The 16,787-nt window shown below is 40.6% G+C and overlaps 1 protein-coding gene across 1 annotated transcript in view; it reads left to right on the top strand.

Annotated features, from left to right (window-relative positions):
• Positions 1-16,787, top strand: part of LOC108248824 (SRSF protein kinase 2-like) — a 71,600-nt gene that overhangs the window by 1,090 nt on the left and 53,723 nt on the right.

Genomic DNA, 16,787 nt, shown 5'->3' with positions numbered 1-16,787 from the left:
GGGGGGGGGGCTGCGGGCTGCAGGAATTTACTGGAAATCCCAGACACTTGGACATATGTGCGCGCGCGACAGTGCAATCGCTAAAAGCCGCTAATCACGACTCCACCGCGGCGGTGCGCTGAAATAATGCCGAGTGAGCTGTCATCACGCGCGCAGACCCGGACTCTTTCAGTGGCTCTATTGTGTCCTTTTATGGATATCCGGTTACCTTCTGCCTGTGTGGTCACATGACATGTGATGAAACGGCTTTAGTACCTAATTGGTAAAGCAGAGATTCTTTAAATTAAAAAAACACCTTGTTTTATGTTTACATGACTGCGAAGTTAATCGCACATTCTCTTTCACAGAACACGGGCTCAGGTGTTAAATGGGTGCAGAAATTTTGCCAGAAATTTGAATCTTTACATTTAAAATTAAATTGGCAGATAAGATTGACTCATTGCTTTGAGGCTGTGTGCTTGCAGGGATGGGATTAGGACTCAGGGGGCTGTGGTGCGATTATAAAAACGATTTGTCGATGCATCTCAGCGCATCCTTAATCACACTTCAGACAAAACCCTAAAAGAAGCAAAATATTTTTGCTCTGCACCGCAGCGTAAAAAGTTTTTTGTTCGAACAAGAATCTGGGAACTAAATGAACAAAACTAAATGAACAAAAGGAGTCTGACTGGAACTAGTGAGGTTCCGTCTTACCCGCTTCCTTCAGTGTTTCGCGACTTTATCGGTCCCGCCGTAAAGTGTGGGAATGGCTGTTATGATCGTCTTCTCTCAAAGTGCGAAACATAACTCACAAGTCCTGGTTATCAACCCCTGAAGATGGACGCAAGTCCTTCACAGCAAAAATTGCACTGGACTTTGTGCGTCACTTCGCCTTTTCAGAGTCAGGTGGAAACTTTGGCGTAACTCACTTGATGGTCCTCTCGTTAGGAGAAGCAGGTAGCACCTCCCACCGGCTGATGTTTTCTTTATCCTCCTCCAGGTAAAAATGTGTATACAACTTACATACAGCGTGGCTCTTGTCAATGTCATTTTTCCCTTTAACTTTATAGAAGCCGCATTATTTCCAGACACTGGCTTTCAGTGCAGAAAGATCTGTTTGTATGTCTCAGTAAAGACATATGAACTGTCCGGGTGATGCACTGCAGAGTTTCGCCTTTTTATGTGCTTTAACATGATGTAATTCACATGAAGCCCTAATTGATTTTTGGCATTTTAAAACCGGTTCGGAATCCTTCATGTCCGACGCATCACGGCGCATCTACAAACAGATTATAACCCTCACCCCTATATGCTTGTGAAGTTGTTATTAGCAACGTTTTTTACAAAGTTAACAGGATATTGAGAGAGCGATGACTGTAAGTTTGGAAACTTTATTCTTTCATTCTAACTCAAATAAGATATTGAGTATTTTAAAGGCTGCTTTGCTGTATTTTTTTAATAATTCAAACCCATTCAGCATCCAGACTTTTCCACTTTGAAGCCATCTTGTTATTATGCTTCCACATAATTAGTTGGCATTGAGTTGCTGAAATAAGCAAGACCTTCCCTTAAAAACAAAAAAACTAAACATCTCTTTCTAACCCCTTTTTCCACATCATTAGTGCCTTTACAGATGTGTAAGTTATTCATTTCATGCACGTATTACGCTGACATTTAGGGCCATGGATTGGAGACCAAAGTGTTCAGGATTTAGTAAAAGAATTTAAATCGTTTATTTCACAGACCCACAAAGCAGGTTGGTTCTTTGCCTCATTCTGTCTTAAATGAGCTCAGGAACAGCAAAGGTAATTTTTCGTGTTTTTGGAGTCCTTCACACATGCAGTTTTCTCTACGTGGAATAGATTTAGCACATTTTTATGGTCGGAGCAACAGCAATTCTTGCGAATGCTTTTGTGTCACAGCTGTATTATGTCTGTTTGATCCGTACCCAGTGTAGGAAGACAATGGTATTTTTTTCGCCCCTTTTTTTGTCCTGTCAGTACACAGATTTCCTTAAGTATTCTTGATTCTTAATATTGTTTACTGTTGCGATGACCTAACTTTGTTACTATCACTCGTGATAAAACAAGACTCGTCCAGTACAAATGAATAAGGCATTGACTTGCTGAAATAAGCAAGACCTTCCCCTTAAGCGCCCAGACTCAATATACTTATTGAAACTTGAGTTTAAAGGTTTATATAACCTTTTAGCCTTTTTGTAAGATTTAAAAACGTGTCTCGAGAATTCTGACGAGACACTCAGAAGCATCTGACGTGAAAGGCCAACGCACACAGATGTTGCTTGAGGTTTGAAGGGGAGAAACAAACATCTGGTTTGAATAGACATGTTGCTGAGCTATTTGCCCACACAGTGCCGACTCCCACACCCCCTGAACTTTTGAGCTTTTATTGCAGTAGCTTTGTAAACACGACACAAGTCACATCAACTGTTAATTTACAGGTTAGGATAAATTTACTGCTTCCTGCAGGCATTCAGCTTGTGCTTCTGTACAATTTGCATGCACCAAAAAACCCCCCAAAAAACCTCTGTGCCCTTTACACATTCACATTCACCCATAAATGATTGATCCTGTGCAGCTGGTGAGTCCCGAGTCTGATTGTTCGTGTATTTGGGTGACTTTCAGGGACAAATCTACCTCACACACAGACATCATGATGTTTTACAGGCCAAGGCTTTGTTGTGGTTTCTAAAGCCTATTGCCTCATCCGCTCATGTTGCACCCCTCCCTTCACGGCTTTTGCGTCTGTCATGCACCGTTACCGTTTTCACGTTTCCAGGAAGCAGACTGATTGGCTTGAGACATTTGAACCACAGCGACTCGAACACAAACCCTCTGGCGCTCTTCCAGTCCCACTCCGTCTTCGAGACCTGACCTTCTCGAAACACTCAGACAGATTTCATCATCGAGTTTTATTTCCCACTTCAATCCAGAGTCGCACCTGCCAACTGGTCCACGTAGCTGTTTTACAGAAACTATCGTACTTGCGTTCCTAACACAAACAGAACTTCGTGTCATTGCCCACCCAGGTATAGGGTTGTGTTTTGGTCAGCTCGTTTTTCTCTCACATCTCCTGGTTTAAACTGATAAGACTTCTCATGTCAGAATTCATTCAGAAACAAAGTCAGGAAGGTTTTTCTGCACATAAAAAAAGTTCCCAGCTTTAAGGGTTGTATGTCTCTCATCATCCCTGGACTGAGTGAGGAGTGACCTGACCTCTCTGTCTGGCCAACACAAACCGGGAGATCTAAATAAAACTTAAAATGTCTTTTTGGTGACTGAAAAGTTTGTGTGTGCTTGATGCTGCATGTGTTGTCCTGACAGATTTAGTTTTATTTCAGTCCCTGATTTGAGCACTGAGCCGCAGTTTGTATCATGAAAAACAGGAATAAGGGTTTGTATGAGGCAAGAGTACGTCATCAAAAAGTCTCTGTATTTTAAATTCTCAACAACTGTTTTCAGTGCCTTTTAACTACATTTCACATTTATTTCTAAACACCATAATTATCCAGATGAATGAATTATTATTATGCAAATTGGCTCCCTTATTGTCTCAGGGGACGTTTACACAAAGCTGGTTTTCAGTGAAACTGTAACATTACTGTTGCAGTTCAGCGTTTGTTTACACGACAACAGTGATCAGATTCTCTGACACCGAAGCTTCCTGAACCCAGGTCTCAGAAGGGAGGTTTTTGAGGGACCCCTTCCCCCTGCAGTGGTGTGAAATCGCACATACGCAGCACAGAAGGCTGCGGTCAGCGGCTGTTCTGCACGAGCAGATCAGCAGCGGCAGTAACGGTGGACAGCAGACTTCTGTTTGTGCTGCTCAGCCTTTTCAACATGTAGCAACAACCCAACCTCACTGCAGGTCCAAACAAACGTCCGCGTTTCATCATTTTGGATGGAACTGTTTCCAGGCTTCAGACTAGATGAGCCCCTCGTTGAACGCCTGTCACCAGTGTTGCCAGATATATGATAATTACTGTTTTTATAAGATAGTTTTAGGGTCAAGTCCCCCTCCTTTTCTCTGCACATGTTCGCCAATCACAGCTAATCTTACAACCTCCCCCCTCTGAGAAAGAACACCTCGCTCAGCACATGTGATAGTTTGGGTTGAAATACAATCATTTTAAAGCGACAGTAGGACAGTTTGTCGTTTCCTATCTGGCAACCCTGCCTGGCAAATTTAATGAGCACAGCCACGTCCATGTAAACATGTTTTTTTTTCCTGGTTGATTTGCCACAATAATTGTAAAAACATGAACATTTCCAGAGATCGTTCTCGTGTAAACAGGCCCTCGGACTCTCTTTCCATACAGAAGGAATACTTTCCACTGCGCTTTCCTGACATTCGAGGCTGCCGTTCACAAGGCAGAGGTAGCACAGTAGCTTGTTTTTTGCAGCGATTTTAGGCTTGAATCCCCCATTGTATGCTTTGTAATGCCTCCAAGCCCCCAAGAAATTCAGTGTTTTCTGCTCCTGGAGACACCGCTGCTGACGTGCCTGTCTCTTTCATAAGCCTTGTGGATCTGGACAAATGTACTGGATTTCCAAAAACAAAAACAAAAAACACCTCTAAAAGTTTACTCGTGGTGTCTGTGTGTGTGTGTGTGATGTACTGTTTTATAACTGAGGCCCCAGGTTTTATTTTATCATTCAATGTGTTGACCACACATTAAGTACTGGGTTTTGGTATTATTTATTGGATTTATCCACTGATGCAACACAGTATTGGCTTTGTGTGTGTGTGTTCAAGGATGTACAACATCTGTAGGTGGACACATTTAGTATTGATTCTTGCTCAAAAAAAAAGTTTTTCTTTCTTTTTTCTTTTTTCTTTTTGGAAGTTCACTTCACGTTTCATCGTCTAGCTTTTGATTATGTTTCTAAAACTTAGGGTATCGCCTGCATGAAGTAACCCATGATGGCCTTCTTTCGTTTCATCTTGCTGAGCAGGCTCTAGGCTTTGAGTGCATGAATGAGTCAGTGTGTGAGAGACAGAGAGACATACTGGATTTGATACAGACACTGAGTTGTTAAACAGTGATGGCGTTGACCATTAACTATTGTGCAAACCTGTCTCCAAAAAAAGCTGTTAGGTAGAATTTAAACACTAATTACATTAATTGAAAAAGACTGTTCTTGTTGTATCAAAATATTATTCTCATATTATTCTCATTATCTGTCAGTTATTCTCCAGTTTCATTGGGAATCCCTTTATCAGCGCTAGAATACAACTTTATGTGTCAAGCTGTGTTATCTTTGGTATTCTTTATCGATTACCAGCTTGTGTCTGTGTGACAGATCGTTCAGAACAAAGTGCCTAAAGATTCAATATATGATAGGATTGGTTCATATTAAGTTATCTGTCATGTGATGACGCAACACCGCTTCATTCTTTGAGTTTAAAAGCCTTTTTACGCCTGAATGATTCATGTGTTGGAGCTATATGGCCTTATTATACAACAACAACAACATAAACAACAACCTCTAAATGAAAATAATCAGGTGCAAATAATAAACCTGAGTGAAAAAGCATCCAAAGCCCAAAATAAAACTTTTAAGAGACTTTTGGAAAGCCTGAAGAAACATGTATCAAGACTAACATAAAAGATTACAAAAGGGCAGGCTTCTTTAAAGGAAAATATTTTAAAAATTAGAGATGACACACTACTTTTGCATAGTATTGTGCATCTAGTAAACTGCACTGTACTGTGTATTGAAGCATAATTTGGCTTTATTTTACTTGCCAAAATCCAAAGTTTTGTTTTTAAGCTGATTCGATTAATATTAATAAAAAAGTTAATGATATAAAAAGTATCTGATTGGTGCTTTCTGTGCTACAAGTAATTCAATTAAAGCAGTAAGAGATAAAAATGCTAATTTATAAATGCTTTTTAATGATAGAAATCCTGCATGATGTTAAATATGGTATCTACTGAGACTGATGAATGTTTTGATATTTTAGCTAAGTTATTTGTAGTGAATACATTTCCTCAGTGCTCTAAAATGAATTATAACTATGTCCCTCGGTTGGTGTGTTTGAAATGATTAGTCACTGCTCACATTCATTTTACCGATGCTCCCGTCTCTACCTGGAATATATTCGGATTTACACCTAAATCTGATAGTTGGGCTTGTTGCCATGGAAACCCTCTTTGCCGGATGACTCTTGCAGACCTGTTGGAAGACCTCCGGAGCGTGTCCTGTTCTCAGTGGTTACAGGCAGAGCAATGACGCAGGAGTTTGGAAGGAATGCTGATTAGAGTCAGCACCAAGGTACCGACAGCAAAACGCGTTCGCCTGTATGTCGGCTTTTTACTGATCCACGATCTTCTGCTGGTTACTCATTGGTGCCCCGTCTGCTATGAATTTATTCCACTCCCCAGCTGTTGCTTTCCAGACTGAAAAGGGTTCAGCTTTTCCTATCAGAAAAGCAAAGCTCTTATTTGCTTTTTTTTTTTTTTTTTTTTTCATTTAATAGTTCTGGATTAGAATACCAAGACTTACTGGAGTTTTAAGTGTGAATGGCATACACGGCAGGATAATGACATTTATTGGTCATAATTTTACCAGACAGCCCTTGAGTCTAAATGCTAATATTCTTTATGGGATGTATATCTGTCAGCTTGCAGTAGTTGGTATTTCTCAGCGTGCCCTTCTGCATGAACTGAGCCGACCCAGCATGACTTGTGTTTTCACACCCTGCTTCGTAAACCTATAGATTTGTTTTTTCTTTTTTTTTTTTTTGTCAGACTCTTTTCTCAGTCTGAGAGCTGGCAGCCAACTGGAGCCATGTGGAGGCTGATACAAGTATGCATACGAAGAAAGATTACATTTAGGCTTGTCAACGAAGGCATTTAAACAAGAAAAATGTTAATACGTTCAGACAGTACATGGATCATCCGACTGATCAGTTGGCAGGGCTTCATTCATTCATTCTGCATACCACTGCTTCGTTTCACTCCCAGTTTAAAATGAATGTCCTCAACCATTTCAAGTAAATACTGCAATGACCAAATCAAGTCTATTGATGTTATTTTAAGGCCTCTGCCATTGGTTTCCAAGTATAGAAGGAAAGTAAGTTAAAAGGAAATCTCCAGCTCTGCCTGGACGTTCTGTCATCTCAGGACAGATTGTAATTATGTTTTTGTGCCAAGGATGCCTGAATTTAAAAAAAATACAATGTCCCTGATTTAGGATCAGACTCATTTAGGGTTAAGTAAAAGAAAAAGAAACTTCCCTTTTCTGCTAGGATTAGAAAACCATTGTCAGCATTTAAGATGGCCTAAACACAAATTAGCTAAGTAAGAAGGTGTCTGAATTAAGGTGTTTAATCAAATTAGTAATAAAAGGTAACATTTGTACATGTTTTGCTTTATTTTTGTTGGTGGTTGGTGGTGGTATTATATGCAGCACACAGTTTAATATTACTTTGCCACAACTCTTTACAGCAGCAGTGTTTTGATATAAAGTTAAAGTTCATTTTAAGACTCTGATACTGAGCCTTCAAATAATGTATTAATAAAGTCTTCAATCTTTGGTGGTAGAAGAGGGGAGGAGTGGAAAATATTTAGGATTGTGTGTTTTAGATTTGTTAAAGGACATGAAAAACAGATGCAACAAAAAAACATACTGCTCCCATCCATGGATCTCTCATTAAAATTTCTCAACCGTTTAAAATATTACAGTTTATTTTTCTCTTTAAGTTTGTTATAGAACATCTTGGCAAGAACACTTTTTTTTTCTTCTCCAGGTTATGTACTTCACTATTTGTGTCTAAATTAGAGATCAGAAATCAACAATCACACACAAAACTTTCAGTATTTTCTAAAAATAAAATGTGTTCAGTGAGTCTCAGCAAAGGCTTTTTATTTTCTCTGATCCTTTTCTTTCTAGGCGCCAACTTCACCTTTTTTTTTTTTTCTTTTTTGTTCAAATTTGGCTTTTCCCAAATGTTTCTTCAAGATCAATTTGACGTTTATTTCTTAGTCACGTAACATCAGCTTGTGATAAAAGTGTTGTTGTCTGTGAGCTGAACAAAAGATCTTTTATTAAAGTGAGCTCTCCGGGGAAGGCAGGAGACCAGCCACTGTATCCTTGGATAATCCCTCGTGGTTTTGTTTTTTCCGGTTTGTCCAGATGACCTGGGTGTGCCCGTGCCGGCTTGATGGCTTGTACGTGTTGTGAGATAAAGAAGAGCTCAGCGGGCTTGATCTTTGGCAGGCAGATTTGTAGGACTCAGCCAGTAGCGCTCCTTTTCGTCGGTACCCCCCGGCTTTCCTGGAGGGAGCCGGCGGCGGGCGCCGCGAGCTGAGCATGTTCGCTGCACGAAGGAGGAAGAGGAGAAGCGTGCCGAAAGCTGGAGAGGCGGAGGGAACAAGAAGGAGGGTGAAAAGGAGAGTTTGCAATGTGTAAGCATGTGTCGGGATAATCAATAGCAACAGGAAGGCCCAGGATGGAGGGACGGAATAAGCAGAGAGCAGAGATGGAATAGGAGGAGGCCACTGGGTAGCTGCAGGGAGGAAATTAACGAGAAAAACTGCTGCGTTGGACACATTACAGGAGCAGATCGGAAAGCCCAGCATGCCAGTCACATGTCCTGGATCCTATAGATCAGTGGCTCCCATCCCTGGTCCTCAAGGAACACTATCCTGCATGTTTTCATTGTTTCCCTGCTTTTCAGCAGGTCTTCGATGTCTGCAGAAGCCTGTTAATCAGTCATTCAAACCAGGTGTTTTAAAGCAGGGAAACAACTAAAACATGCAGGATGGTGTTCCTCGATGACCATGGATGGGAACCATTGATGTTTACTTTAGGTTGTGGTCATTTACCTCAAGTCATATACGCTCTTTTCTTATAAATGTGTCGCCGCAAGTCACACCTGAACGACAGGCACCGAAGCTGCGCAGTTTGTTTTGTTTTCGAGTTTATTTTCAAAACCGCGACAGAGGCCTCCACACCCACTCTTTGTCAGGTTGGGACTGTGAGGCGACGTTCGTTTCACCTCAGCCTGAAGTGCAAAGTTTTACACTGACAGATGAACAGAATTAGCTGCACACCATCGATCAAGCAACACTTGGATGCTAATTAACTAGAAAGCTGGCAGAGGTACAAATGTCAACAAAAAAAAAGCTACTTTTGTTTTAGAGCTGCAGAATATTGTGAGGCCCTTTAGAGCTGCTGTAAAAAAAAGAGCAAAAGGGAGCTAGTGGGCTAAGCAAAATTTGAAAAAAAAAAAAAAAAACGAACTTCAGATGACATTAATATGTCATTAATGTCATATTGTAATTACATGGGAAAAAACTTAGATATTTTTTATGTTGGAAAATCTTAAATTTGTATGAAAAAAGCCAAACTTTCTATGATTAAAAATATAAATTTATGAGGATAAAAGTATGACGTTCTATGAAATGGTAAAGTCAAATATTTGCAAGAAAAAAGTAAAAACTACCAGCAATGAAGTCTAACATTTACTGGGAAAAAAAACCCTCAAGTGCTTACGAAGATTGTTAAATTCTACATTTTCAAGCAAAAAGGCAAACGTTTCCTGAGATTAAAGACGTACAAGAGGGACACTTGGATATTCTGAGATGTGAAGTGGTAAATTTACTGGGGAAACTCATGAATGTATGAAAAAGCAAAACAAGAGCAGGCCAGGTAAAGCCTCGCCACACACCTGCAATAATGAGGAGGGGAGGTGCATTTGGATGTTTTTGAAAATTTATGTATTTAATCATGGGACATTTGACTTTCTTCTTGCAAAAAAAACATTTAGACATAAGAGAACATTTAAGTTTTGAAATATATGACGTTCATCTTGACATTTTTGCACAATTTAGCCCTGCCCACTACCTCCTTTTTATTACATTTTTGTGGAACAACTCTACATATTGGACACACATTGTCTCATACCTGTGGACGGCTATAGCTTGATGGCATGCAGTGGTCTGCAGAAATGCCAGAAAAGCAATTTATGCCACTTTATTTTCTTTCTTTTCTTTTTGCAACCCTTAAGTCGTCTTATAGAAATCTCAAATATGAATATATCTGAAAAGAATGAGCGCAGACTCACACTGTCAAAGAGATTGGCTGTGCTCCTCTCAGATAATTCATTGTTACAGACTGTGTTGTAAGAAGATATTAGCCATTTCCTCTGCATGTCTAAGTGGGAAGGATTTTCCCCTGGTGGCCACAGTGCCAGTAGTATTGCTGCCCGGCAGACTAATTGAATATAGAAGTAGGCCACGCTAGTATTCTATTGAATTTAAAAAGCAACAAAAGGAGCTTGCAACTTCAATTCCTTCTTCTAGTAGCTATTTAGTGAGTTTTGCTTTTTGGTTACCTCCTCTGTTTTGATTTTTTTTTTAATGGCTATGATAGCATGAAACTTGTCGTCCCAGCCTGCACTCTAATCTCCTATTACTGTATGGAAATCATCTCATTTACTTTCATGCTTTTTGGGCAACAGAGTGGATTTTTGCCATCGGATTTTGTTCCCTTTTCCGAAGTAGGTGTTTGTTGGAGAGTGTGTTTGAGCCTTATTGTTAGGAATTGTCATGCTGTTTTCTCAGCGCGGCAGTCAGCAAACATACAGAGTTGTTCGGACCGAATGAGGAGTCAGAGCAAGAGTAAATTAAAAGGAGATGCTCCCATGATTCACATGTGTGTGGTCCAAATAGGATTTATTTGTTTCTTGTAATGCTTGTGAAGGGCAATCCAGCTCTGTGGTGGCGGGCCAGCGGGTTATTGTGGATGGAAGAAGGAGACATTAATAGGGCATGTAATTCTGTGAGGACAGCAGCTTATCACAGCCAGGGAGAATGGAGGCCCACTGAAGCTCCCTCTACTGCCACCTCCTGGCTAACTGGGGAGAAGTCAGTTTAACATTTTTACTCTCTAAAGGATTTTCACATCTCCTCTTTTTCAGTGTAGCTACAGTAATATGTAAATGTAGAATTTTATCGATCTAACCTATCTGTCATGATCTGTTTTTTTGAAAGTGGAAGAAGAGAAAGTTGGTATTCGCAGCTATAACTGCCTTTTGGGTGTTTCATCTAACACCTAAAAGTGTTATGTGGTTTAAGTGAAATTTTAAAGCATGCGTAGTTGCTATTAGAACCCAAAATCACTCAAAAAAATACAGTTTTGTCTTTATTTATGTCACTGTTGTTAAGTAAGGTTTAGACCATGGTTATGTTGCAACACAACATGACTTTGCAAGCACATAAAGACATCAGTATAGTTTCCCTTTTTGTGAAAAGATGAAAATGCACTTCTTCTTGGTTCCTATGTTCCTAACAACCTCTGACGGGAAACTGAATGTGGCCAAAATATCTCACAAATATCTCACACAAAGCAAAGCAGGGTGTGCCACCTTCTTACTGAAAGTGCAGATACTTACGATTCAAGGGCACTTGGATGGGTGCTTCATCAATTTTTTTATTTTTTTGTCTACTCTGATCTGTCTGAATGGAAAAACTAGAATAAGATATTCCCGGTAGAAATGACTCAGATCAGTAAAGGAGTCTTTTATCATTTTTGGAACACTCCAGTTTGTTCACCACTACATCATATGACGCTCCAGATCACTGATCCAAATGATTTTTTCATGGATCTCAAAATAATCTGGACTCTTATTCGGCTTTTTTTGTCCGTGGCTGATCTGTCACATTGCAGCAGGTGAAAGCCAATTCCCTGTTTTCCTAGAGTCTGAAAAGTCTTCTTTAAAACTCTAGATTCAGTTCGATGTAAAAGAATCTGCAGAAAGCCTCTGGTGATGAGATATCAAGACGCTCCTCATGTCAGCAGTGTGGTTCGGTGGTTCGCAGAGCAGCACATTTTAAAATATATTTTTTCCAAAGGCTCACCAGTAATTACGCGTTAAGTGTCGTACGCAGACTCTGGAGCGAGAAAACAGACACAGCACGCACTCACACGGTTCAACGGCAGCTGACGGCCGTGTTTGCAGCTCGGCCGCAATTTCCGTTTTGCCCCTGAAATCTTTGCAGCTCACCGACCCTTAAAGGCGTGCGTAGATTCTCCGTGTGTCTTTCACAAGCCGCGCATCAGCTCCTTTCCATCAGGGCTGCTGCCGTGGTAAACACCGCCTCACTGTCTGGCGTCCCTGCCTCGAAGCCCTCAGAGCTGCTGTGGAAGCAGCTTAATGATAAACTGTCTCAAGCTTGAAGGGAAACGAGGTAGATCAGGTCAATAAGCTAAACACAGGATTGAAGACTGTGTTATCACAAAATCTTTAACTTTGTCCCCTTTTAGTCAGCTTGTATATCCTCAACTAAATCCACAATAACAGCTGCAAAGATCAGTTTAGAAAGACTAAACGCAGGGCTCAGTACCAACAACGTGTAATTACTTGCAGCACTTTTTTCATATTTGCTTTGCTTATGAAACTTGGGGAAGAAACAAAGCCTTTTAGTCGAAGGTAATTTAAAAAATTGTTAAAAAAGGTTACTTTTAAATTCATACTTTGTCTTGCATTGGGCTTCCGTGGCATTCGCCTCTATGATGCAGTGTTCTGGCATTTTGGCATCCATTTTGAAGCAACTGCGCTTTAACTTTGTAACCTGAAGACTGCAGTCGCTCCCTAATTGTGGCATTTTCCACTAATCTGGGGCCATTACAGGGACATTAAATCAGTAGTTCTGTTAGATAAATGATGTTGACATAATGCTCGCTGCTGACCTCAGTCTCGCCTTCTCTCGTGGCTGCAGGGTGGCTATCCCAGTACTGTGGATCAGAAACACACAACTCATTGTTGTCCCCCACCCTCCCCCCATGCTTTCTAACAGCGTAAGGAGGGAAAAACATTTCCAGCTTATCCTGGTTTGACCCCCCAAAGTGCTGCTCTTTACATCTCCCCTGGTGCCCTGTACTCGTGTATTATGGATGCCTTGTATCCAGCGAGAAGTGCGTCGTGTGCAGGTTTGAATCTCAGAGGTGAAATTCTGAGTCCATCCAGCAGAGGGCAGACATGGCCTGGCTTTTTGCTTTTACATGAAAAGGTTCTTTGTGGCGGCTGCTGCTCTCCTGCTCATTCCGACGGAACACTTTACCTCTTAACAGTGTTTACTTTATAAAAATGTCGAGCCGTCACTTTCTGTGTGCTTTCCACGATGAATGCTACCCTGTTTTATGTGTGTAAGCCTAAGAGCAGGTCATATTTCAACTTTACGAAATGCAAAGACTCTACTTGTTGACCAAAACAAGTTTAGATTTGGCTAATATGATTTAACAAGTTCAAAATAGTATGTGACCTTTTTAATATGATTATACAGTTGAATTCTAATGACATTAGCAATTTACAAAAACATGATGAATTTAATTTCTACATGGTGACGGCAATTAAGGAGCACAGTAGACTTTCAGCAAACTCTCCTGATTATGAAACTACGGTGCTATATGTGTTGAATGTAAAAAAATGAACATCATTTGGAAGGGAGTCTCCAGAATGTCTCAAAACTGCTGTAGTTTTTTAATTTCCTTGCTTCAGTTGTAGAGCCTCTCAGCCTTGTCATTTGAATTTTGAACAAATTTACTCTCAAAATTGTCAGAGTTGTCGCAGGTGTCTTCCTTCTCGAACCCTTCTCGATTTTGTCACGGGCGTCTCCAATCTGTCTCAAGAGCCCTAGCTGTTTTCTGACACATACACGGGAGCTCTCCTCTGACAGAAAGAAAACATGTTCAGGTCTGAAAACCATGCTGATGAAAAAACTGATCCAAATCTGCCTCTCTTCATTTCAAAAGTGTACTCCAGCAAATGAAATCATCAAGGCGGGTACAAAGCAAGCCGAGGAGGGTATAATGTGGGTGGAGCTGATGCTTGCCCCATGCACTCACTCGCTCTGCGCGCACTCTTAAAGGAGCCACACCACTCCTCTAACAGAAGTGAACGTACACTTCATTGCATCGCACCAATGCGATACATTATAACTTATGGGCTGGCCCCGGATTGATTTGTCATTCAGTCCAGATCCGGGCTGGAGTCTGGACATTCAGAATCACTACCCTAAGGAAATATTTTTTCAGTAACTTCTCATATATACTCTAAATTTTAAAGTGACCATTTAATGATGTGGTGTTTTTAGGATAAATCCTTTTGCTGGACATTGTTGATTTGACATGCTGCGTACTGTATGATATCAGCAACTCATTTCTGTTTCTGTTGAAGTATACCACTGGAGCGGTTCCTCACTCCATTAGAGAAGAGGAAGGACATGAAAAACACGAGGCCGTCCGTTTTGTAGAGGAACTAAATGTTGTAAAATGTTGCGTGGTCCATTTAAACATGTCAGCCCAGTGAAGCAGCTGAAGTCAGAGGGCAGGAAGAGAGGGTGTGGGTGACTCATTCATCAATTAAATACACACCACTTAGTTAATGAGCTCCCAGTCGCACGCACACACACACACACACAGCTGAGTCACTACTGCTTCTGGGAACATTACACTGATTTAAATTCATCTCATAGTTATTCAAACATTAAGAACAATGTGCCAAAGCTTAAGCTTTAACCTAACACGATGAGGACCTCTTTGTCTTCAGAGGCCTCACAATGTGACTTTGCAAAAACACTTAAACATTACACACACACACACACATACACCCAAATGCACACACCAGCAGAACGAAGCCATTCAAACTATTGCTCTTCGGTGTGTTCCCCGGGGTAATGAAGCGCAGAAAGTGCATCGTGATTACTTGTGTATGTTTGGATGAATTACAAGCACTCAGCTCTGACCACCTACACTGCTGTGCTCTGTGTTTGTGCATTCATGTAGGGAGTTTTCTGCCTTTTTTGGTTTGTTATAGAGGCGGGGTGTCCAAACTTTTTGACACACACTTCAAAATTTGACACGTGTGTCGTTGAAAGTACTTACGTAAATCATTTGTGTTTTTTAAACTCTCAACAACAATCTATACAATATTTATGGGTAAAAAAGACAAAGGTATACAGATTTTTTTGATTAAAAATGGGCTCTAAATTGTTGTAGATCCAAAACATGAAAAGTCTTGCAAACATTTACCTTATTAAGAGAAAAACATTCATTCCTTTGATTTGTTGGGTCTATTGTTTTTTGTTTGCTTGTCCTTGGAACGTACATTTTAGCCTATTCTCATGAGCAAAAGCATATGAATCACTTTTCCTCAAAAACAGTCTCTATAAAAAGGGCCATGTGGTCTGGCAGTAGACCCATAAAAAGAACTACCTGAGAGTTAAATCTTCTGGATCCACATGTTCATGGATGGCCCGTCCTAAAAAGGTGGTAGAAATACTGTAAAAAATGTATAGCTGGCAGTGATTTATGGAAGGTTAGGTGTGAAGGGACACTAGTAAAGGTGAACAAATTGTATGTAGATAATGCCCACTCTGTATTACCCTAACAAAGTTCTATTTTCCTATATCGATGAATAAATCAACAGCAAGTTCTTTCTTTGAATACACTTGCTGTGTTTAGTTAAGTTTTATGAATAGTTAGCCTAAATCTATTTCTTGACAAAAGTTGGTAAAGGTGTGTGGTCCTTTTTGCTATAAATTGGAATAAAAATAATTAATTAAAGTAAAAAAATCTTGTATTGGACCTAATATTACACATTTTAAGACTATGTTTTCATCCAGTTTCATGTTAAACCTAAAAATTATAAAAAATATTACACCTTAAAATTTGCAGAAGGTGTCCATTTGCATCAGTCTCTTAAAGCCCGCGGGCCAAAATGATACAATTCTTAAATTGCGGTCTCAGGCCACACAAAGTCACTCCAAAGGCTGGAAACGGCCCACGGACCGCACTTTGGTTCACCCCTGCTTTAGCCGAACATGCTCCATGTGCAGATCAGCAGCAGAGAAAGTGAACGTTTGTGTGACTTCTCCTGAGGCAGTTTCTCAGTGATTCTGCTCCGGAGCGCGCACACACACACAAAAAAATCTCACACAATTTTTAGGACAATCCACTTTGCGTGCATGTGACAGTGTTTCCACTGGGGGGCGATGTTTCCTCCGCAGCGTTTAACAACAAAGCTGCTGCCATAAAAAGCACAGTCACTGTTGAAGTAGCAGCATCTCATTTTCTTGATCCTGTTCACACACAGACCCTGCACCTGCACAGTGTACGATGAGCGCGTTTGCTTACCACGGACATCTGTCACATCTGTGTGTTTGCGCGGAATTTGTGCTCAGAAGCACTTCGGGTCCTCTGTGTGTCGGTGGGCCTTAGCCTGCATAAACCCCTTCTCCCTCCGCAGCATCCACCAGGCGGCGAGGAGAACTAGGCCGCTTAAAGATAGCTCCCGGCAGCCTCAGTGCCACCTCCCAAAATATATCTGCTCATGAGAGTCGTCATCTCCCTCCCCTCCCCTCTTTCTCATTCTTCTCTATCTTGGTCTTTTAGAAAGTGGAACAACAATCAGCATTTGAGTTTGCAAAGTGATACTGATCAGTATCAGCGAAGGTGTGTGTGTGTGTGAGGATTGTTCAAGTATTTATGTGAAAATACTGCTTTTTGGAGGACTTTAAAGGCTAGTGTGGTGTTATCTCAATGAAATACAAATATCAAGACTGTACTACTGAATTCATCATCGTTAAATGAATTTACTTATAAGGATTACTACAAGGGCTGCACAGTATAGCAATAAATGTATTGATCTAAAGCACCCTGATATTAAAATATCAATATTGCAAAGGATTTCAAGAATTTACAGATCCAATCTGTAAGCAGAAAATACAAGTTTGGCATTTAGATGGACTTATACTCCTCTACATGCTCACAGCCCAC

This window comes from Kryptolebias marmoratus, linkage group LG11 (assembly GCF_001649575.2).
Source record: "Kryptolebias marmoratus isolate JLee-2015 linkage group LG11, ASM164957v2, whole genome shotgun sequence".
Taxonomy (NCBI): Eukaryota; Metazoa; Chordata; class Actinopteri; order Cyprinodontiformes; family Rivulidae; genus Kryptolebias; species Kryptolebias marmoratus.
This window is presented reverse-complemented; position numbering and strand designations above follow the sequence as displayed.